The sequence below is a fragment of the Colias eurytheme genome, chromosome 32, assembly GCF_061535395.1.
Source record: "Colias eurytheme isolate Ceu_HAF_F1 chromosome 32, ilColEury1 Martin Lab GWU primary, whole genome shotgun sequence".
NCBI lineage: Eukaryota > Metazoa > Arthropoda > Insecta > Lepidoptera > Pieridae > Colias > Colias eurytheme.
Window position 1 is genome coordinate 1,156,326 of NC_143011.1, and position 26,132 is coordinate 1,182,457.

At 33.2% G+C, this 26,132-nt stretch overlaps 2 long non-coding RNA genes across 2 annotated transcripts; both read left to right on the forward strand.

The window, feature by feature from the left end:
• Positions 1-1,258: 1,258 nt before the first annotated feature.
• On the forward strand, positions 1,259-23,164 carry LOC149895105 (uncharacterized). Its single transcript, XR_016458543.1, has 3 exons — positions 1,259-2,056; positions 2,332-2,430; positions 22,650-23,164. It is a non-coding gene; the product is annotated as an uncharacterized LOC149895105 (long non-coding RNA).
• A 98-nt stretch (positions 23,165-23,262) lies between these two features.
• LOC149895106 (uncharacterized) lies at positions 23,263-24,376 on the forward strand. Its single transcript, XR_016458517.1, has 2 exons — positions 23,263-23,585; positions 23,973-24,376. It is a non-coding gene; the product is annotated as an uncharacterized LOC149895106 (long non-coding RNA).
• Positions 24,377-26,132: the final 1,756 nt, after the last annotated feature.

Here is a 26,132-nt window from a genome sequence, read left to right on the forward strand (position 1 = left end):
GTTTTCAGAGACATCATGGTTATTCAAATTGAAATTTATACACTATTTTTTCATCTATATAATACCATCAATACCATCAATGGTTCAATCAGTCTATGTTATTCAATATTAATAATACAAATAACTTTCTGGAATCTTTTATAAATTTATAATGTGAGCATCTGCAAATCATAAAACATTTCCATTATGTTTGGTAAATTCAACTTTTGTTTTTCTTCATTTTCATATTCTGATCTTATTAGATTTCACTTGTTTTACACTTGGCATTGTAGTCTTCTTTCATCACAAAAATATATTATGTTTTAATTCATTGTTAACCATTGTTCGATTTTTATTCAATGACATGAAAACTTCTTATCCACTTCTTTTGGAATGATACATTGGCAAAACATATTTTTGTTATGCATAAATAACACATAATATTTTACATTATACACAAGAAGCCGTTTTCTTATTTGTTTTCGGAAAGTTGTTTGTTGTCATAAAATTATTCATTTGACGTTACAATATATACATAGTAGTCTTTGGTTACAATGATCATTTAAAATTTGACATTAGTATCAATATAGTAAAAAAGTGCATTAACAATTGAAAGACTTTAATTCATTAAATCTTTAAAAGAAATATAATGACGTAAAAATAAAACAGATTTAATGAAATAAAAAATTACGAGCACGTATAACTTTTTTCCAAGTGCATTTAAATTAAAACATTGCTATTATGACCAAAAAATGTATAATGTTGGCAGCATTGGATATATTTTTCTCAAATCAGAATAAAATTTATTAATTTGCAATTTATTTAAGACGATACGTTTTTGTTTACTTTAGAATAATTTTATAAATATTTTAGTTGTGTTTAATAATTATGATAATATTGATTTCTTATTTATGTTTATAAAAAGCATAATTTGACTTTTATATTTGATATTCAAGGTATTCATAGACACAGTCTTCTATAATTATTGTGTAATAATAAAAATAAATTAAACATTAGTTACTTGTTATTATTATATTTTATTAAAAGAAATAATAAATATATTTGTATTTAATATATTCAATAGGTATAGCATATTTTCGAAAAATAATTAAATATGAAAATAATAAAACATAAATTATTAGACTCCTTATGCTACGGCCACACTACCTTATCGTCTACCGGGCTGTTACCGCAATAATTAAGGCATTATATTACCGTCTAAATTACTGCATGAACTGATGTGGTTACACTAGAGTTTACCTAGATATGTCGGTAATTATTGGCATTTACCGCAGCAAAAAAAATATTAGTTAATAATTAAAATATAATAGATATGGTTTCTGTAATAATTCATCAAGGATTCTTTCTTTTTCAAAATGATTTTTTCTTTTTCAAATCATCTATTGTACTTGGAAATGATAAATTTTGTTTGATCCGACGCCACGCATCATTGTGTACACTGCGATTTTTATAGTTCTTCTGTCGGGTATCCCAAAGAGAAGAATTCCAAGAATTCCAAAAATTAGCGCCATCGAGCGCTTTTTCATTTGACCACTCCATGTCGGTCGATACGTGCGTCGTCGGTGAGCTCATATTGCACACTGGACAAACGGAAGTGTGGCCGCATACGCAATAATTACCGCGGTTATTTTCTTTGATGTGCGAAAGAATACCGCCGCCGGAGCTATTGCCTACCGCCATTTATCATATTGATTGGCATTGTAGAATTATGGCCATAAGTCGTGGTTACACTTATGTGTTTTTAAAGTTGTGGCAATAATTATTGGCATATCGCGGTAGTGTGGCCGTAGCATTACTAACAGTTGGATTTTAATATTTAAATACATATTATTGTTTCTAAATTATTTTATTATTATTTTAATATATTTTTTAGATTAGATTACGTATTTTAAATACCTATTTCTTATTAATTAAAATATATTAAAAAAAAAATACATAACTGTGAAATTGTCTATTCCCACTTTTTTCGTAATGTTTGCAATTATTTTTACTTCCGGAATAAAAGACCCCGCGCCCGCGCCAATTCTCTTCCATTAACATTTCGTCTGTTCACAGGGTAAGTCGATTTACATATTTTATTATTAATTAATTATTGGTCTCATATTGTACTTGGAGTGATTAATGATTTGAGTTTTATTGTTGTCTTTCTTTATACATTTTTCTTACTAACAATTAAATTTGTTACTTTAGGTAATTATTATAAAATATAAAAAGACTTCATTTCAATTCATGACGATTTATTCTTTTGTTTTTTTTCAATGGTTTAATAAAAACAAGTGATGTCTGATTTTTAATGCTTTGTTTTTTTAAATAGTCATTTATCGTTTTCAGTAACTTCGAGATTCTACGTGACTTCGTGCCTCAACATGTTCCAAGCATCATCTAGCAACAATGGCGGCAACGCAGCGGCTATGGCGTGCATCGCTACCGGTAAGCTTTATTCAATTTATTAGGTTTAAAGTCAATTAATATACCTACATATATATTTTCATAAGGCTCTGTTAGGTAGGTAATCAATCACTTTTATCTTTTTTTGTGCAAATTGAAATGTTCTGAATAAGTTGATACTTACCTACTTTTAATGCTTAATAACAAAGATTTTTTTTATAAAATTGGTATCTGATGTTTAACATCTTAATACCTACGTAATTACCGTTGTTGTCATGTGTGTCTATGTACTTACCTTATAGGTTACAGAATAAAGTCATTTTCTTTAACATCAAATAGAATAGAAGATAGTATTTTAAAATATATAATAATATGTATAAATGTAGTAGGTAATAACTAATAAGTCGGTAATATATTTTTTTCCTAATTTGTTGTACTTAAATCGAAATGCGCGGGAATCACGAACCGGCAACGCGCGCGACGAGCGGGCGCGCCGCGCGCCGCGGACGGCGTCGGTCGCCATTTTGTGTGATAGATATTATATTTATTATAAAAATAAATTAGATATTAGGTACTTAATTCATTAAAAATTGTAAATATCCTTAAAAAGTAAAAATATTATTAATTATTATAAATCATGAAATTGTCTCTGATCATTCAAACACATGTTAGGTATATCAATGTTCTGTATTTTAATTTTTAACGTATGTTATAAGGATACATACCTACCTATTTTCTTTTCAATGAAAGCTTTCTGCCAGTGAGTAGTTAAAATTGGTCCACCGCTTTAAAAATTTGTATGTAATTGAACGTATATTATATATTTTATTTTATATTTATTTATTTTTAACTTATCTGTGGGTATAGATAAAGTATTGATATTTTCGGTTTAATTTCAATTAATTTTTCACATTCTTCACATTATGTAGCGAAGTTAATTAATTGAATAAGTAAGTAAATATCAGAAAAAAGTTATTGTGGGTTATCCATAAGAGATAGACATAATATACATATTATATATAACCATCACGGACTTTTCTATAGACCTTTTCAATGTTTACAATACTTAGTATATTATTTTGATAAAACTCGTAGGGTTCAGCCTGCGTTTGCAATGTAAGCGGAAAAAATGCGTTTGATAAAATTATTTGCGACATCACATTAGAAACCTCAAAAATAACAGTACTTCTCCACTATTTAATGGATGTTATTATACACATAAACCTTCCTCTTAAATCACTCTTATCTACCTATAAAAAAAACCGCATCAAAATCCGTTGCGTAGTTTCAAAGATTTAAGCATACAAAGGGACATAAGGAAATAGGGACAGAGAAAGCGACTTTGTTTAATACTATGTAGTGATAGTGATGTAGGTAGGTACTTACTTTCAACATTAAAGCGAGATTTATAAACCAGGTTTTAGAATTACATAGGAGACGGAAGGACGACTGAGTTGTATCATATACCTACTAGAGTCTAGAATTTTACTTGATAGGTAATGAGATTAATTTTAATTTGATATTACAAATATATAAGTTATATGTATACCTATACATGATTTAATAATTGCCAATAACAGTATGTAAACTATTTCCATAAAATAATAACATTCCATCATATTACGTAAGTACATAGTTTTGATAGGATTAAAATTAACATGATAAATAATTCTAGATATGTTTGATTATACGAGTATAATATTATACTGAAACGTAGATCGTCGCGAATATTTTTTTTATAGATTGCGCGGTAAGGTAGAATGACGCCACATTTTCTATTCGTATTTCGTAACGAGCTTAGTATTTTTTTAGAGTAGTTTCGACTCCTTTTTCATCTTGGATCTCATTCTCAACCCATATCTAATCGATTTAATATTTTTGTGTTACGAAATTTTAGAAATGAAGTAGTGATTTCACTAGGGATACTTTCTTTAACATATTTCATACGGATTTGTATTTTATAATCATAGGTACAACGCATTATTCTTTGTTTGGGACATTTCAATTTGCTTAACAAATTATAAATAAATTGTGCGGCATTATATAAATATTATGTTACTTCTGACCTGATAAAATCTCATTCTGTTTTTATTATTATTTTAATCGGTCAAATTATTATTAAAGGGTCAACGCATCAAGCCGATCCCCGGTTTAAGGGTAACAACGCACAATGTGTCGCGATGGCAACATGCGCGGCTGTTTACTCTTCTATTCTAAATAGAGCCGTATTTTCTCAGGAAAATATTGACACTATTTTAGAATTTGGTGACATGTTATACATTCAAGTAAGACCACTTGGGGTTGCGCATAATCATCCTCATTTATATCCTGAAGAATTGCCTTCTGATATACGTGTAGGGACCTATTTGGCTAATATTAAATCGATGGCAGACAACGATAGTTGGATCGACAACGGACTGTTTCCCACATGTGACAGCGACATAGCCACTTACACTTTACAATTAAAATTAATCCTAAAAAATAAAATATTTCACACTGCACATAACGACTCCACACATAGCTACCTTTTCACCGGCGCTAATAATACGATATCTTTTTGGAGGTCAAATAATTCATATTTTATTTTTAATAGCCATAAAGTAGACGCGAATAATAAATACGTCCATAACTCGCATTCGGTAGGAGCCGCACGTCTCTTTCAGTGCAACAATTTAGATACTCTTGCAAAGTTTTTGTTTTGGAATCCGGCGTTTGGTAGTCAATATCAAATTCATAAAATAATTTTAAATAATTTTCATAGTGTAAATATTATTAATGATTTAGTTAGTGTAGACAACCAATTAGTTAATGTAGACGACCAATTAGTTATTGTAGACGACCCTAAATTGTCTAATTTAAAACCGATAGTTTTAGTTAATAAAGGTATACCCCCAAAATATGACCCTAAATTAAATTCCCTAAAACCAAAAGTTTTAATTCAAAATATTCGCGACCCTAAATTAACAACACTGACACCCGTTGTCTGCATAACAAAATTACCCGACGTTAGGATTGTAGGTAAAAATACTAAAAAACGCGGTAGACCGGTTAAATATAATAAATCTAAAGCACACAAACAAAACAATATAAACGAAGATTCGGATAGTTCATCAGTAAAATCAGTAGAAGTAGGACGTAAGAGGGGACGACCAGGTAGGCGATCTATAGATGCAGATTCTCATTTAAAAGCGGTCACAAAATATAATAAAAATCATCCCGAGGTTAATAGGCAGGCAGTTCAGAAGTATAACGAGATCAATCCCGAGATCCATAGGCAGGCCAGTCAAAAGTTTAGTCAGAATAATCCAGAGGTTAATAGGCAAGCAGTAGATAAGTACAATCAAGTTAATCGAAATCTAGACGTGGAATTACGGAATTCCAATAATTTAATAGGTACGAAGAGTGGCGACGGCTTAACTGTCGTCAAATTGTATAGTTTTAAGAATATTTCATTATTAGATAGGGAGGCGTTTTTGTGTAGGCACTGTAATGCTAGATTGTTCTTTGAGGAAAAGAATCGTATCAAGTGGTGCTGTGGGGCTGGCGCTTATAACGTTCAAAACTTCCCGCCATTAAATGAACCATTCTATAGCTTTCCTTCTTTTTTGCATAAACCTAGGGCTTATAATAATTTATTTGCTTTTAGTGCTTTAGGCGTTACACACGGATTTCAACATCCGACAACGGGGGTATCATTTTTAAAAATTCAAGGGAGAGTTTATCACAGAGTTTTCGATCTTGCGTACTCAGAAACTACTAATCCGGCTGGACTTTACATCTATGATAACAGTGAGCGAGAGAGCCTCGCTACAAATTTAAATTTAGATTTAACTGTCATTCGATCGATTACAAATTTCTTGCATAATCACAATCCTTATATAGAGTGCTTCAAGCGGCTGAGCCAAGAACCATCTGACCACGCACACCTCATTTTTGAGCACACCACACGACGCACACATGGCAACATTCTCGGTGATATGCCTTTAGGCAACGAGATTGCTGCCATTATAAGCAATGAGCAGGAGCGTTACATTCCTCGCGCCATTGCAATCTGGAAAATTGGAGACAAAAAGCCTCACACAGTAGATATAATGCACCCCCTATATGAAACTTTTCAATATCCATTATTGTATCCGCACGGTAACCCTGGATGGTTTCCTAACAAAACGGACAATAATGGAGCAAAACTAACCCAGAACAAATATGTAAGATGTCTCCTTCTGAGCGAACCCCGTTTCAACGATTTTAATCGTTTGTCTGAAGAGTGGTTAGTTGATATGCAATGTAGGATTTTAGAAGAAAGACTTCGTTACCTGTATAACATCCAAAAAGGTAACACGGATAATGCTCTCCGTTCCGCTCCATTAAGAGAAGTAGAGTCAGTTTTACAGCAGATAAGTGTAGATGAGACTATTCGAGGAGAGGGTGGCGTTGTGCCTGGTAGAGTCTATTTGCCAAGTAGTTACACGGGGGGGCCTAGATATATGAAGCAAAAGTATATGGATGCTATGGCAGTAGTTAACAGATTAGGATTGCCATCTTTTCTTTTAACTTTAACTTGCAATCCCAAATGGCCTGAAATACAAAATTCAACAACAGGTCATCATAATACGCCTTCAATTTGTGCTAGAGTTTTTAACATTAAATTGCAACAACTTTTGAGGGATCTACGCACAGGGGTTTGGTTTGGTAAAATTGTTTATATTTTATATGTAATAGAGTTCCAAAAACGGGGATTACCACACGCTCATATATGTTTTGCAGTCGAGGGTGGTGGCCCCGTTCACGGTACTGATGTGGATAAATTTATTAGAGCAGATATTCCTGACGCTTCAGAAGTTGATGGAAAATTAAGAAAAGCTGTTTTAGATTACATGGTACATGGTCCATGCGGTCCGCCGCATAGGACAGATTTAAAATGTTGGGATAGTGAAAAAAAAAAATGTACAAGCTATTTCCCAAAACCAGAGACAGAAGTCACATATTGTAATGATAAAGGGTTTATTAACTTAAAGCGTAATAGTAAGAATACAGCCACCATTAAATACAGAGGGAGGGATGTAGAAATTAGTGATTTGTGGATAGTACCATACAACGCTGCACTTCTTCTTAGATATGATTGCCATTTAAATTTAGAATCAGTGTCCACTCGAACAGTCATTAAATATCTCTTTAAATATATGACTAAAGGTCCAGACGAGGCTCGAGTCGCCATTGTTCCAGATGAACTAAAAAATAACGAAATAGAACAATACGTCACAAAACGATACATCGGTTCTGGTGAGGCTGCTTGGAGAGTTTTTGAGTTTGACGTCACGGGACGTGAGCCTACTGTAAAGATGTTAGACGTGCATTTAGAAAATCATCAATCAATTTTTTTTAAGGCGGGAAATGAAGCGCGTGCAGTTCAGAATTCGGGTTCGGATCTCGTCACGTATTTTAATCGTCCCCTCGGTGAAGAATTCGATAGTTTAACATATTTAGATTTTTACGAGAGGTATATCGTTCATTCCAGCCGCCCCTCAACAAAAAATACAACCATTTATAATATGACCAACGGTAAATTTTTAACGAAAAGACAGAGGGGAGAAATAGTGACGCGTTTATTTTGGGTCGCGCCCAACAGAGGTGAACAATTTTATTTAAGATTACTGTTAGCTTTACACCCCTGCCGTAGTTACAGGGATCTTTATAACTTGGGTGGTCCAAATTGTAACACATTCCAGGAGGCCGCTAAAGCCGTTGGTATCGCCAACGATGAAGCCGAATACGAGATAGCTATGCAGGAAGCTTCATGTTTTTTGACCGGACCACGCCTGCGTAACTTTTTTGTATTATTGGCTGTTAACGGGGTAGCAGTAGCGACACTGTGGGAAAAATTTAAAAATGAGCTAGCTGAAGATATACTTAACCGCGTAAATAACGATCCGGATAGAGCGTACACCCAGGCCTTGGTTCAAATTGACCGTCTATTGCGAAAACATGGTTCGTGTTTGTTAGAGCAAGGTTTGCCTGACGCGCACGATGACACCACCGAACTAGGTCGTGAGAAGGCTCTACACGATGCAGACGGGTTACGCGAATTTGTGGATGTTTGGACGCCCAAGCTGTCTCATGACCAGCGGCAAGTGTTCGAATATGTGCAAAATTTGCTCACTGATCACGGTTTTCGCAATAGTAACGAAAGTGCTATTTATATAGACGGTCCGGCAGGCACTGGTAAAACGTTGCTATTAAATACGATAGCAGCGTACGTGAGGGGCGTACTAAACGGTGTAGTTTTATGCACAGCGAGTTCAGGTATTGCCGCGCAGAACTATGACGGCGGTATGACTGCGCACAGTATGTTTAAGTATCCGTTAAGCGCTATTGACGATTTAGGCTATTGGTATGTAACAAACGGAACCCAGAGAGCTGAACTTATACTACACTCCGATTTAATTATTTACGACGAAGCGCCGATGGTACACAAGTACCTCATTCATTTGTTAGATAGGTCTTTGCAAGACTTGACAAAGTCTAATAAAAGTTTTGGGGGAAAGGTTATCATTTTTGCTGGAGATTTTCGTCAGATTCCGCCCGTAGTTACCAACGCCAAGTGTCATTCAGATATATTTAATGCGTCAGTAAAATCATCGCCCTTATGGCAGAGTTTAAAGACGTTTTCACTAACTACACCTCAGAGGTGTAGTGAAGATAGTGTTTTTTCCGATTTTTTACTTCAAATAGGTTCAAATAATTTGCCTTTACATTCGGTAAAGGTCGGTAGATCTTGTCAAAATTTAATAGACCTTTCACTTTTATCATTTACTACTGATTTAAATGAGTTAATTAATTTTGTTTTTTCGGATTTCCTTTTAGAACACGAGCCAGAAGTTTGTATAGGTAGGGCCATTCTTTCCACTCACAATTCAAATATTAGAGAAATAAATAGGACTGTATTAGACCGTTTGCCAGGCGACCTTTTACATTTCTATTCAGTAGATAAAACGGCTACGGATGACACTGACGAATTGTATTTAGGCGTAGACGTGTTGAATAGTATGCACCCTAAAGGTATACCAGAACACGATCTCACTTTAAAAGTAGGATGTATTTGTATAATAATTCGTAACCTTAGTTTTTCAGATCATTTAGTTAATGGTACAAAAGTTATAATCGTAGCGACTTCACCTCGATTAATAACAGTTCGCAAACCGGGAATAGCCGAATTGTTCTTTATACCGCGAATCATGTTTAAAGCCCCCATTGATCATAATAGTCCAATAGAAATGTGTCGATTGCAATTTCCCCTTCAGGTGTGTTATGCAATGACCATTCATAAGAGTCAAGGTCAAACTATTAATAGGGTCGGCATAGATTTAAGATCGGACGTATTTAGTCACGGACAGTTGTACGTGGCATTAGGTCGCGTACGGGATAGGAACGATTTAATGCTTCTTGTACATAGGGAAAAATTAATCAACGGTAAACCTTACGTAAATAACGTCGTCATTCCACAGTTACTTTAGGGATTTCCCACCATGCATTACACTATTCACTTTGCTTGGTAGATTGACGAGTTACACTTGCAAGCATTACACACTCGGCTTCCTGGAATGAAATTGTTCACCTCCGTTCTATATCAGAAATCAATTATTAAAATCAAATCATGTTGCCAACGTTTACATTGTGCGTATTTTTTTATGAACTCTTATCATCACGACGCTAACATTAAAAAACGAATTGATTCTACGTTAAAGTTGAAACACTGTGTAACAAATTATTTGTATTAAAGTAAAATGCGAGAGCGAATGTATAAGTTTGTTATTGGTTTTAAGGTTGTATGCGCATTGTCGAGTATTTATATGTCAGTGGCGGTGACAGTAATTTATAAAATTGACTGAACTTTTCTTATATATAATAATGTTATAATGGATATGTAAAGTCATAGCAGCTGCTTGGTTCATAGGAATTTAAATGGATTTGAATGGACCTTATCGGCTCGGTGACAGGTGGAAATGCGTGTCGAGAGTCCTCTGCAAGGCGGTAGGTCGTGAGTTCCGGAGCCGGCGGCCGGCCGTGGGAGGCGCAGGAGCGACTCTGTCGCAGAGGTAAGTGCGGTGCCCTAAGTCGCTTTGCATTGGCGCTGCGTCGCGCCTGCAGTGATGGCGGTGACTAGATGTAGACAGTGTCGAAACAATAGAATATTACGATTGATAATGCGGGGCGTTTCTCTCAAGTTGTATGTATTAATATTTATATTACATCTCATATAATATGTCATAATTGTGCTAACCTAACCAAAATATTTGCGTATTTGAAAAAAAATGGACAGATCACGGATACACAAAATAAAAACAATTTTATGTTCCTATAAATAATTGTTATTTATTCTAAGTATCAAATTTGATAAATGTTGAGTGAATGTTATCACTATCATGTAAACAAAATTTAAATGGATATGATTATTAATATTATTTGATTAATATACCGAGAAATATTCACAAAACGAAAGATGTCGTTTACTTTAAAAGTCAAAGCAGTATCATGAAAGGTCGGGAACCTTCAGATGCTGGGAAATGTTACCCAGGCATTTTTTTTTCTTTTTCATATAAATCGCATTTTACTTTTCCAAAAAGCTGGTACATCTCAGTAAAATGAGCATTCTTTCGATTTCTTTTGCTGCAAAGATTTCGTAGTGGGATTATGTTGTAGGCAATAAAAAGACAAAAAAAGCAAAACAGAATATTGTTCATTGACTATTAAATAAAAATAATCATACTTTTACATTTAAGTTGTGCTTTAAATTCAGTGATTTAACTTTATTTATGGTTATTTCCGAGATACCAAATTAGGCTTATTTTTCCGAAATTAACCGAATAGAAATAATATTTATTAACTATCAAATTATGTGGTAATATAAAATGTGCTAACCCTAAGCTTCTTTTGATGCTGAACAATGTTGTAAAATATAGATCGCTACATTATTAGGTAATTTTGCCCATCATTGTAACTTTTGTTTAAAACAACCTTCAGTGATAGTTATAATATTTCAAACGTTATTTAATGACATATTATGAGTAAAAGAAACCTGTGTTTTCGCCATCATGCACAAACTATCAACTTGAATTTTCACCATTTTTTTTTCCCGCGAAATGACACATGATATTCAATGAGTTACAACAAGTTGCTGATTTAAATTAGCGACACACACAATAGGCAGTGTTGACAGACAAATTAACCAACTATTTTACACCAAATACTTTGAATGTTGCCAAAGTATGAAGGTATTTTAACAATTTAAAAATTTGCATGAAGTGTTCTTCAAAGCAAAGCTGATGACCCATTGTACGCCAATCATCACATTTTCAGTACCCAATCACTTTATTAATTTATCTATGAATATTTTATTCGTATTATTATTTATCAAAATACAAACTCGATGCCATAAAGCATTGGTAGCACATCTCGTCTCTCTTTGCTTGAAGTGTTCTTCAAAGCAAAGCTGATGACCCATTGTACGCCAATCATCACATTTTCAGTACCCAACCACTATATTAATATACCTATGAATATTTTTTTAGTATTAATTTATTATTTATCAAAATACAAACTCGATACCATAAAGCATTGGTATCACATCTCGTCTCTCTTTGCTTGAAGTGTTCTTCAAAGCAAAGCTGATGACCCATTGTACGCCAATCATCACATTTTCAGTACCCAATCACTTTATTAATTTATCTATGAATATTTTTTTTAGTATTAATTTATTATTTATCAAAATACAAACTCGATACCATAAAGCATTGGTAGCACATCTTGTCTCTCTTTGCTTGAAGTGTTCTTCAAAGCAAAGCTGATGACCCATTGTACGCCAATCATCACATTTTCAGTACCCAATCACTTTATTAATTTATCTATGAATATTTTATTAGTATTATTATTTATCAAAATAAAACTCGATGCCATAAAGCATTGGTAGCACATCTCGTCTCTCTTTGCTTGAAGTGTTCTTCAAAGCAAAGCTGATGACCCATTGTACGCCAATCATCACATTTTCAGTACCCAACCACTATATTAATATACCTATGAATATTTTTTTAGTATTAATTTATGATTTATCAAAATACAAACTCGATACCATAAAGCATTGGTATCACATCTCGTCTCTCTTTGCTTGAAGTGTTCTTCAAAGCAAAGCTGATGACCCATTGTACGCCAATCATCACATTTTCAGTACCCAACCACTATATTAATTTACCTATGAATATTTTTTTTAGTATTAATTTATTATTTATCAAAATACAAACTCGATACCATAAAGCATTGGTAGCACATCTTGTCTCTCTTTGCTTGAAGTGTTCTTCAAAGCAAAGCTGATGACCCATTGTACGCCAATCATCACATTTTCAGTACCCAATCACTTTATTAATTTATCTATGAATATTTTTTTTAGTATTAATTTATTATTTATCAAAATACAAACTCGATGCCATAAAGCATTGGTAGCACATCTCGTCTCTCTTTGCTTGAAGTGTTCTTCAAAGCAAAGCTGATGACCCATTGTACGCCAATCATCACATTTTCAGTACCCAACCACTATATTAATATACCTATGAATATTTTTTTAGTATTAATTTATTATTTATCAAAATACAAACTCGATACCATAAAGCATTGGTAGCAGCACATCTTGTCTCTCTTTGCTTGAAGTGTTCTTCAAAGCAAAGCTGATGACCCATTGTACGCCAATCATCACATTTTCAGTACCCAATCACTTTATTAATTTATCTATGAATATTTTATTAGTATTATTATTTATCAAAATACACTCGATACCATAAAGCATTGGTTGCACATCTTGTCTCTCTTTGCTTGAAGTGTTCTTCAAAGCAAAGCTGATGACCCCCTGTACGCCAATCATCACATTTTCAGTACCCAACCACTATATTAATTTATCTATGAATATTTTATTAGTATTAATTTATTATTTATCTACTGAATGAACTATATACTGAAGCCCTATGCTTCTTGAGGAGATAAAGGAACAATCATCAACATTATTTTATTATAAGTATCAAAATATAAACTCAGCACCATAAAACATAAGAGGTACATCTTGTCTCCTCTTTTCTATTCAAAGCAAAGCTTATGATTGGGTATAATAATATACAACATTTTCAGTACTTAAATTGTAAATTATACCCGAATCCTCATAAATTGAAACTTTGATTACAGATTATATATTATAATAATCACACCTGCGCAAAGCATGCATATGCATTTACGAGTATTTTATGTAAAAAATATTGTAACAAGAATATGGTTATTCATCACATCGAATAAATTCAAGCGTTTGTTACTAACGTAAATAATATAAAGGGTGGAATTTTTACTTCTTAGATTATTTCGTATGCCTTTAATTTGCATAAATTAAAATGTATTTTTAATTATTTTATTTAAAACGGCAAATTGTTTAATAGCTACCAAAAAAAAATACATAAAAAATATCAGAAAAAAGAAATATACAAAAAAAGACAAAAAAAAACACTAAAAAGAACAAAAAAAAAATAACAAAAAAAAAAAACGAAAAAATAATAATGATAGAACATCAAGAATATATTTGCCGCATCAACGAAACAAGAAACAAATACTGGAATTACATACGTTATCTAATTAAAATAGCCATTTTACTATTATAATAAACAGTCATAGCCATTTTACTATTAGATATAGAAAGCAATGAAAACATTGGTCAGACGCAATAGCCAAACAAACATGAGTGACATGATGACTTTTTCTCACTCCAAAAATGTCTCGAAGCTGACAAAAGAAATTTTCTGTTCACCAAAGGAAACGTCGTAAGTGGACAAAATCCTTGATAAAAGCCAAAGAAAATTGACTATCACAGTGAAAGTTCACGGTAAATATAATATATGTAATTTAAAAAAATGGCATTATGATCCAGTTGCCGTCGTATGTGAGGTCACAAAGTTTTGGAACTAAACTGAAGTGCAAATTATAACCGAACGAACATGAAACTAAAATCCTAATATTAACGACATCAAATACAACACTGAAGGCTATGCTTTTATGATTGATTTGTATGATAATATTTTCTGAAACGACATCCAAACAAGAACATGAATTCTATCCGGTTGCTGATCGCACTCGCTGGGCTTCCCAAAAGGGTCTCACCCGGTGGGGTTGATCGCACGGATCCTGCAAGCGAGTGGAGTTAATGAATTTTAATTTACCTACATAAAAATACTTGACTGTATTCAGTATTGAAGTATGGTGGAATAGTTCGATATATATGTGTATAGCGTTTATTTAGTAATTCCAGTATTTTGAATCACCTCAATCAAGCAAGATCAAGATTTATTTTATAATTTAGTATAAAAAAATGTATTCGTATAAATTTATTCTTTCATCTCGTTTTAAATGGAACTAAAGTTTAAAACAAATGTTGGTTGTCGATTATTATGTACTTATGAAAAAAAAATATATTAACATACACGTTACGTTGTCAACAGTTATTTTAAAATAAATTAAAGTTATAATATTGTAATTCGTATTGCAAAAATAAAAACTTTCTTCCTTACTTTTACTCTGCCTTCTCTTCTTCGAGAGAAACTTTATTGAATTAAAGTATCAGGCAACTCTTCTATTTTTTCGCTATACCTTCTTATGTAACTCGCCCTTTTCGTTTCGTGTTATTTAATTACACCACTGTGCCTATTCTTCTTTCTCTTCTTTATATCTTCTCTAAATTCTTCTTAATACGTTATAGTTTATACTATGTGTAATTTAAAAAAAAGTCAACGTTAACCTGTAATATTAAGAACTCATTGTATATAAAGTACATACTATCATTATGTAAAATACATTTTATCTTAATGTACCTAATGTTGGAATACAGCTGGTCGACTGGTTATTTATTTTGTAATTTGAAACATTTCATTGCTTGCTTGCTTAAAATAATTAAAGTGACTATGTAGTAAGTACGGTTATCGTACAAACTCCAAACCTAAATCGAGAATTGAAGAATTGTTATACTAAGTACAATCAATTGCTTTTTTCACATGCATATAATATATCTATAAAATATAATTTTAGTTTTTATTAGATACATAAGTAGAACATTTATGTTTACGTATCACCTATAAGTTTTTGTTATTTACAATATTTTATTAAGACAATGTAAAATGTATGAAATACTCTAAGAGTTGAAAACATCTTTTGTTAGTATGATAACCATATTCTTGAATATTTTCCAACGCAAAAAAAAACTACATTATCAAAAACAATTAATCAATATCATAATTACTTCGAAAATGCATAGTGTCTTATTGTGATTTTTTTACCAAGGATATCTTTGCCCGAAGATCAATTCATAAGTCAATTTTTAAATTGCAAAAATACCTTCATACTTTGGCAACATTCAAAGTATTTGGTGTAAAATAGTTGGTTAATTTGTCTGTCAACACTGCCTATTGTGTGTGTCGCTAATTTAAATCAGCAACTTGTTGTAACTCATTGAATATCATGTGTCATTTCGCGGGAAAAAAAAATGGTGAAAATTCAAGTTGATAGTTTGTGCATGATGGCGAAAACACAGGTTTCTTTTACTCATAATATGTCATTAAATAACGTTTGAAATATTATAACTACCACTGAAGGTTGTTTTAAACAAAAGTTACAATGATAGGCAAAATTACCTAATAATGTAGCGATCTATATTTTACAACATTGCTCAGCATCAAAAGAAGCTTAGGGTTAGCACATTTTATATTACCACATAATTTGATAGTTAATAAATATTATTTCTATTCGGTTAATTTCGGAAAAATAAGCCTAATTTGGTATCTCGGAAATAACCATAAATAAAGTTAAATCACTGAATTTAAAGCACAACTTAAATGTAAAAGTATGATTATTTTTATTTAATAGTCAATGAACAATATTTTGTTTTGCTTTTTTTGTCTTTTTATTGCCTACAACATAATCCCACTACGAAATCTTTGCAGCAAAAGAAATCGAAAGAATGCTCATTTTACTGAGATGTACCAGCTTTTTGGAAAAGTAAAATGCGATTTATATGAAAAAGAGAAAAAAAAATGCCTGGGTAACATGTCCCAGCCTCTGAAGGTTCCCGACCTTTCATGATACTGCTTTGACTTTTAAAGTAAACGACATCTTTCGTTTTGTGAATATTTCACGGTATATTAATAAAATAATATTAATAAACATGTCCATTTAAATTTTGTTTACATGATAGTGATAACATTCACTCAACAATTACGTTTTACATCTCACTACTACAACATATTAGCTGCATCATATCGATCGCTTGGCTTCATCCTACGGTGCTCCAAAGAATTCAAGGATCCTAAAACAGCGCTTGTACTTTACAACAACTTCGTTCGTAGTCGTCTGGAGTATTGTTGTACAGTCTGGAACCCATCTTATCAAACGCATATAATTCGGATCGAGCGTTTACAAAAATTACTGGTCCGTTGTCTAGCATTCAGAACTGGAATTGGTAAAACCTGCACAAGTTATCTGGACAGACTCAATAACTTCAAGATGTTGAGCTTAAAATCTCGACGTACAATGTTAGATATATTTTTCTTATATAAAATAATTAATAATTGTATTGATTCTTCTGAATTATTGGGCAGAATATGTATTAATGTCCCCGCCAGGATCCCTCGATATCCCTGCGCTATACTCAGAACTCTTCCATTTCGAACAAACTTATGGAAGCATTCCCCAATAGTTAGACTTACCCATGAGTACAACGTTGTTGCAGCAAAGTCGCGTGAAATTGATATATTTCACAATTCACTTGCGGTATTCAAGCGTATTCTTAATAAACATTTCAATGAAACATGTCGATAAGCACCATACTATTTACAATAAATTGTAATAATAATAATAGTAGTCAGCATTAGTTTTTTAATTAGTAATTAGTAATATTAGTAAAAACGATATTATTGCAAATTTGTTTTGGATCTACTTTGGTAAATTATTATTTGTTTGTTTGTATTTCCTGCATCAGAAATTGTATTTCATTTTTTCATTAAACTAACATGATATTGTTATCCGTTTAAATATACGATTGTTGTAATTTCCTATAAGTAAAGAAACATAATATATTGTTATTATACGATAAGCTATTTTAGTATTAACTATTAAGAGTTTATAAATTATGTTTTCTTTGTTGGAAATTCTTAATAAAAATAAAAAAATAAAAACATTTATCAAATTTGATACTTAAAATAAATAACAATTATTTATAGGAACATAAAATTGTTTTTATTTTGTGTATCCGTGATCTGTCCATTTTTTTTTCAAATACGCAAATATTTTGGTTAGGTTAGCACAATTATGACATATTATAATATGAGATGTAATATAAATATTAATACATATGTCGGAGTATTGATTTATTCAGTTGGTAATAACGCCATCTACTGGTAAAGTTGTGAGTTTGAATATTGACATAGTAAGACTTGAAGTTTTAACGAATGAATTTATGACAATGACAAGTGACAATGACATTTTCCTTGAGTCAGTAGTTTGGCTGGTTGGGGGGTGTCAGTTCGACCGACACTTGCCGCCCGACAGCCAACCGCGCCAGTTGTGCGCACTGATTCTTTTTTTATTATTTACGATCATGGCGGACGTTGAAATTAATCGCGAGGAATCTCCGAAAGCAGCGGTGGGATCTGACCATCATTCCTCCAGTGTACTTAACCGACACCCTGCTACTACGAGCGAGACATATTTCCGAGAATCAGCGAACCAATCCGCCGAATCAAACTGCGACGAACAATCTACGCCACGAGGTACCGAAAACCGTAACGTGCCTAATAATAGTGCTTTTCCTAATGTGCCTCCTGAGATGTGGGCTTCGTTTTTCCGTGGAATGGCGGAGACTTTTCACAATAACGAAAACCAAACTCCAAACTCCAAACCACCTGTGAAGAAGATGAAACCCACTGAAGTGTACATTCCGTCGTTCGATCCTGACGATTGCGAGTTTACGGCGGCGCAATGGTGTGCCGAAATCGACCACCACCGGACACAGAACTCATGGACGGATTATGAAACGAGAAATGCTGCTTTTACGCATCTACGCGGCCGAGCACGCAAGTGGGCGTCCAAATCATATCCTTTGTGCAATACGTGGGATGAAGCGAAGGAGCGGTTAACAAGACAATTTGCCTCCATCAAGCGTTTCCACGACCTTTTCCGGGACATGGTGCAATACACGAGTGACCGCGCCGCTAGCTACGTGGAATACTCCACCAACAAGCTGGCGATGATCGATCGACTGGAGACGGCGTGGAGCGAGGCGAACAAGATCGAAGTCGTCATATCAGGTATCTCTGACAATCAGGTACGATCAGATTTATTAAAAAATACCCCCACGGACTTTGTAACATTGGATAGACACCTTGCTACCTACCCTCAAATTAATAAAAATAATAAACGACCTTCAACTTCGAGCTCTTTTTGTAGTGACTTTAAGCAGCGTAAAATTGAAACAAATGACCATGTTATGTGCCACAATTGCGGCAAAATGGGGCACTATAAGCGAAATTGTAAATTCCGTTCGCACACTAAGGTTTCACATTCGGAAACGTCTCAATTAAAATGTTCCCCGCCTGTCGATAAAAATGTTCAGTGCACTTATTGTCGCAAATTGGGGCATACAGAGGAGGTGTGTTTCTCTAAACAACGCGACGAAAAATTTAAAAAAAAGTAATGATATAAAGTCCGTTAATGTGTGTGTGTAGTCAGAATCGCCGCTTGTTAAAATTATTGTTGGTAGATTTCAATTACAAGCCCTCGTAGATAGTGAATCTAACTGCTCGCTCATTCGTAAACCTATCGCTGACGTTATGACCGGTGTACGAGATTTTTTTATTTTTTTATTTACGCGTTTAACTGGTATTGGTTCCACTTTCACTCATTCTTTTTCCCGTATTACTTTGCCTATAGAGATGGATGATGTTAAAAAAAAATTTGATGTTTTTACGCGACTCGGGGTAAACTTAATAATTAAAAATAAAGACGTTCACGTTTCTCGCGATGTTCGTGCGCACGTTTGTGCTTTGCAAAGTGCCGATATAGAAGCAATCGATACCTACCTTACGGACATCTAAGATATTGCTCGTTTACGTGCTATTATTGAAAATTTTAATGAGAACTTCGTAAAGGGGAACTCTCAGACGGTCGTAACAACAGGTGAGATGGAAATTAGATTATAAGATCCGAACAAAATAGTGCAGCGTCAACCTTATCGCCTGGCCCCCGCGGAACGCAAGGCCATGATTGACATAATAGTTGACCTCCAGTCTAAAAACATTATCAGCGAGAGTACGTCGCCATTTTCAAGCCCGGCGATCCTCGTGAAGAAGAAGGATGGCTCTGACAGGTTGTGTATTGATTTTCGTGAGCTGTATTCGAATACCGTGCGCAATATGTGTGTCATGAAAAGCTGAGTAAATATCCTATGAGTTTACCAGAAATGTCTAATCAATTTGATGATTTGTAATAAGAGTGAGTTTTATTTTTCTAATCGGCTTTAAAAATTAATAATTAAATATTGAGTTATGTTAAAATAAAATGATTAGTCGCCAAGTAAACGGCATTTGTTGAGATACACGATTGTATTTATTATGTCCACGGTTGCGATATGATGATTTTTCCTTTATTTTTGTTGTTGATGTTTTGGTTAGTAGAAATGTTTACAATTTATTTTGTTGATCAATGCTAATAAATGATCGCATCTCTAGACGCTTGTTTCTTTTTCCTTTCCTAAGAGGAGCCGATGGCGTAAATTTAGCATTGGAAGCTCCGCGCTTCATGCGGAAGATTAGCGTTGGAATCCATGTGCTGCACGCGTAAATTAAACATTGGAAGCTCCGCGCTTCATGTGTTGGTTCTATCTACATTGGAAGCTCCGCGCTTCATGTGTTGGCCCTACATTAGAAGCTCCGCGCTTCATGTGTTGGCACTACATTGGAAGCTTTGCGCTTCATGTGTTGGCTCTACCTACATTGGAAGCTCCGCGCTTCATGTGTTGGCACTACATTGGAAGCTTTGCGCTTCATGTGTTGGCCCTACATCGGAAACACCGCGCTTCATGTGTTGGCCCTACATTGGAAGCTCCGCGCTTCATGTGTTGGCTGAATCTACATTGGAAGCTCCGCGCTTCATGTGTTGGCTCTATCTACATTGGAAGCTTCGCGCTTCGTGTGTTGACTTTACATTGGAAGCTCCGCGCTTCATGTGTTTGCTCTAAATACATTGGAAGCTCCGCGCTTCGTGTGTTTGCTCTAACTACATTGGAAGCTCCGCGCTTCATGTATTGGCTCTATCTACGTTGGAAGCTCCGCGCTTCATGTGTTGGCTGAATCTACATTGGAAGCTCCGCGCTTCATGTGTTGGCTCTATCTACATTGGAAGCTTCGCGCTTCGTGTGTTGGTTCTATCTACATTGGAAGCTTCGCGCTTCATGTGTTGGCTCTATCTACATTGGAAGCTTCGCGCTTCATGTGTTGGCTCTATCTACATTGGAAGCTTCGCGCTTCGTATGTTGACTTTACATTGGAAGCTTCGCGCTTCATGTGTTGGCTCTATCTACATTGGAAGCTCCGCGCTTCATGTGTTGACTCTATATGGGAAGTTCCGCGCTTCATGTGTTGGCTCTACATGGGAAGCTTCGCGCTTTATGTAGGTTCTACGTTACAAACCTTGACGAAAAGTTGTGACCAGAGCTAAATAGGTTTAGAAATCGCGCGAGAACGCGCTATTTGTCAGAATGGCCGTGTCGGAGTATTGATTTATTCAGTTGGTAATAACGCCATCTACTGGTAAAGTTGTGAGTTTGAATATTGACATAGTAAGACTTGAAGTTTTAACGAATGAATTTATGACAATGACAAGTGACAATGACATTTTCCTTGAGTCAGTAGTTTGGCTGGTTGGGGGGTGTCAGTTCGACCGACACTTGCCGCCCGACAGCCAACCGCGCCAGTTGTGCGCACTGATTCTTTTTTTATTATTTACGATCATGGCGGACGTTGAAATTAATCGCGAGGAATCTCCGAAACATATAACTTGAGAGAAACGCCCCGCATTATCAATCGTAATATTCTATTGTTTCGACACTGTCTACATCTAGCCACCGCCATCACTGCAGGCGCGACGCAGCGCCAATGCAAAGCGACTTAGGGCACCGCACTCACCTCTGCGACAGAGCCGCTCCTGCGCCCGCCGCGGCGCGCGCCGGCCCGGCCACGTCTCGCCGCCGAGCGAGGCCGCTCGCGCGCAGCTCCGCCCGACACCGGCCCGGTACCGTCCGCGGATCCATTCCTTCCGTTGGACTAAAAGCGCCCGCTATCGTCTTTCATGATCCATCGTTATTCTATATTCGAAGGGCTATCATTTCATTTTTATAAATTGCATCACGTCCGACGTATATTTACAGTACAACGCGCTACATCATTACTTCTAATATCGTACTTTTACATTCGCTGAGCGCATTTTACAGTAATATTTAAATATTTTGTCTCGCTATGCTTCAATTTTCTATGTAGATCAATCAATTTTGTTTTTTAACATAAACTTACATGCACAACACAAACTATATTTTTGTGTACATAAAATCAATTAAGTTTAGTTTATAGGTATATAGACTAGAGTAAACTAGAGTAAATTAATTTAGATCGTGTAAATTATTGATGTAGAATGTAGATATTTTATTCATACATTTTATTTACGTGTATACCTAAGTATGTATTTTTGATAGAATCATGGTTATATTTATTTAATTTTATTTTATTACACGCATAACGCTTTACTTAAACACGTGTCAATCATATACACACTTTACAATTTTTATTTCTTTTATAGTTAAGTATAATAGTAGTAATTAGTGTATATCGAGTACTTAGACGGTAGTTAGGTAACTCCGCCTGTGTTTGAGGGTGAATAGAATAAATTTTATGAGATTATTTTATTCTACCTCATCGCAGCCAGTCCCAAGCCTGGATAAAGGAGGAGGTGGTAGTTTTGCATTAATACAGAAAGTTTCAGATATAATTTGCTCAGTATGATGTGAAACACCTCGCTGCCAGTCAAAAAAATTGAAAACAGTGTTCCTTTTTGCGGATATTTGTCATAGGTTTATATTATCTTTTATAATCTTCTTATTATCTTTCTAAATTTATGATACAACTTATATATTTCATATTTTCCAGATCGCAGAAGACGGACAAACAACACAAAATAATAGGTTTAATATGACAACATTAAATCACAAGTTAAGTATATTATATTTGTTTGGCATAATTCCCTGTTTGTCTAAAAAGGAGCATTAAAAAAACATAAAATCTTGATTAAGTTTAGATAACAAAAGTATGGATGCAAAACTCTCAATAAATTTAAAAAAAAGTGTATTAAAACGTTTAAAATTATTGCCAGTGATAAAAAATGAGGATAATCAAATATTTTATAAATGTTTTTTTTTTTCAGAAACGCCACAATTGATTCCCAGTAGAAATAGGAAAATATAAAAGACCAGTTTCATCCATAGGAAGAAAGATACTACTTATTTTACCAATAAAAGGACTTGAGGGCAAAATATTTTACATTACATGTAAAGTTTTGATGAGAAAAAATATCAAGTTAAGTAAATAATATATTTATTGACCTAATTCCTGTTTGTGAAACATTTAAACTGCATAAATGTAATAAATAACACATCATGATTAAATTTACATTTTAATCCATCAGTCCTCGGAATCACAGACACAATAGAAAATCTATTGTGTCGCGCCCCGATCGGGCCTTACGGTGGTCAATGGGTTAATCGACTTCGAAATTGGACTTATTCTCTTTTTCGCGTTGTTACATCATAATTTTTCACTGAGAAAACCGATTTTGAGAATTCTTTTTTTTATTTGAAAGCTGCCTGCAATGTGGTGGTCCCAATTATTTGATTTAGTTTTGACAAATTGAAGGTTTTCATTAAATGTGGATTTTTTTTTCAGAAATGCCATAAATTACTCTATAACATAAAGACAGTTTCATCAGGAGGAGGAATGACACAACCAATAAAAGGAATAATTGAAGTCAAAATATTGTACATATATAAAACAGGCTTTGTATCAGTACAAAATGGAATCACCAGTTAAGTATGTTAATTATATTTTTGGCCTAATTTTTGTTTATGAAACGATCAAACTACATAAAGTATTGATCAAAAATAGTTTCCTCAATGCAACCTCTGTTACTATTAGAACAAAATATATTTTTTTATAAATTTATACTATTAACTATATTTGTTGTAAAATACATTAAAATCTCTATAAAACTCTCGTCACAAACAATAAGTTTTATAATAAACATCGCTGTTAAAAACCAAAGTTGTGACTTTCAAGAATTCATATATATATCTATTCATAAATTGAATTTCAATCTAATCTTTATTATGGACTATTCTTGATTTTTGATTGATACTCATACTCATGCATGTGAAAAAGGATAACAAAAATATGTATTCATATTTTAAACAATTTCAGCCAGACGCGCCAGGTGCTCAAAGCAGCGTCACTAAGAAGAAACACGTGAAAGCACGAAACAGACCACCATCGTGCTCCGTGGCTTTATCCGCATTGTTACGCTCCTATTGGTCTTAGCAAGATGTTATATTATATGTTTAGCCTTTAATATGTTGATCCGACCTGTTTTTATAATATTTATTCAAAATTTTAAGTTTATCCATGCACTACTGTTTACGTCTAGCCCGGGGTAGCATATTTTTTGCTTCGATTATTATTTTGTAAATCGCACCCAAAAAATATTCAAGTGTATTTTCCTACGTTTTTTTTATGTATAGATTTTATTTAAGTTGTATGAAAAAATGTATTACTGTTACCATTAGTTGAATAATATAGTCATGTTAATAAAACCATTTTAGTTTCAATTATTGTTGTTTTATTCGCAATTCAAAAATAATTATTATTATTGATTTTATGAAACTAAATTTTGATATAATATGTAAATAATCTATGAAGATAGCTGTTTTATTATTGAAATAATTAAAGTTTTGATTAGATAAATTGCCTATCATCTACTACACAAGACAATGTTTAGTACTTATTACCTACTTAAAATTAGCTTTTTCTTATGCCATTTACTTAATGATCTAAGTATGCCATAGAAACACATAGAAATGAACTACTGAAATCATTATTCACATGTTCGATTCAATAAACAGTGTATGAAGAACTTAACAAATTAATCATTGCAAACCGACAGATGGAACTGATATAAATAACTATATTTTTATTTTTTTATAATAAACTTAGGTATATCTTCCTAACACCTAATTCAGTAGGTACATAAATTAAAAAAGGCACTACGAGGATTATAAAATGATAGAATTAAAAAAACACTGATAAATGATAGAAAAAACACTGATGAATGATATTGACAAATGAAAATTTTAAGATTTTTAACTAAGTAATATTAATGGTCCTAACTACTATTTAAATTACCTATTGGCTTGCAGCTAAATTACTAAAATACCTAAGGGACTAGAAATATTGAGAATACAACTTCAATTAAAAATCAACAAAGTCAATTTAATGTAACTAGATAAGAAAAAATAACGATAATAAACTATTATTTCGAGGTTTTACATAACGAACTACCTACCTACTTAACATTTAATTTTAATATCAGTTACACTCCACAGGAGTACTTGTTTATATAATTCAGTTTTTTGTTAGTTTTTAAACAAGACAAGAGGTAATCATTATTTGTAGGTATATGAATATGTTCAATGAAATTAAAACACATTATTTAGGTATCTAATTTTGTATTGTATCTTTTAAAAACACGTTTTGCCGAGATCACTTTTTCATTAAATAATTTCAATCTTCTATTTTCATTATTGCTTCTGTTAAAAACAATCACTTTCTATATTATCGAAGTCGTTTCAAAACTGAAAGAGAAATTAGTGATGTTTAAATTTTGTATTATAATGTTTAATATATTTAAAGACTAGGCTGCTCGAAAACTGAACATTGATTTATTTATTTTTTCTTATATTTCGCTTTTTTATACTTTTAATTAAATAAGAAAAATAGGGTAGTACATAGTACATATATTATGATTAATGAATATCGATCAAATTATGAAGTATGGTGGTGTAAGATTTTTAAACATTATTTTTTCAATTATTATTCTTCAATATATAATATATCATAATAACAATATTAAAGATTGATGTAACACAGTATAAATATACAGGTATTACATATATTTAAGTTAAAAAATGTGTCAGGTTGCTATTTTCTTTTTAGTTGGTACAACTATAAGTATGTACATACAACAAAAATACACAAATTACATTGCCAATTACATTTTGTTGTTGAAACATGTATAATTGTATAATGATTATAATAGAAAAAACATACAATTTCGGTGTATTTTTTTTACATCAATGATCTCTTAGCGTTTTTTGTCATAATATACCCTATATAGTTATATATTTTTTTTTATGATTATGAAACGATGAATTGCGATTAAGTACTTGTTTGTTTAATTGAGTAAGTGTTGTCTTGGACTTTTTTTTCTGACAAAATAAAAATTAGAAATTATATTGCTATAGTCCAAGAGCTGATGATAGCTAGAATAATTATAGATAAAGAAAACAACATCGTTTGTTAAAACTC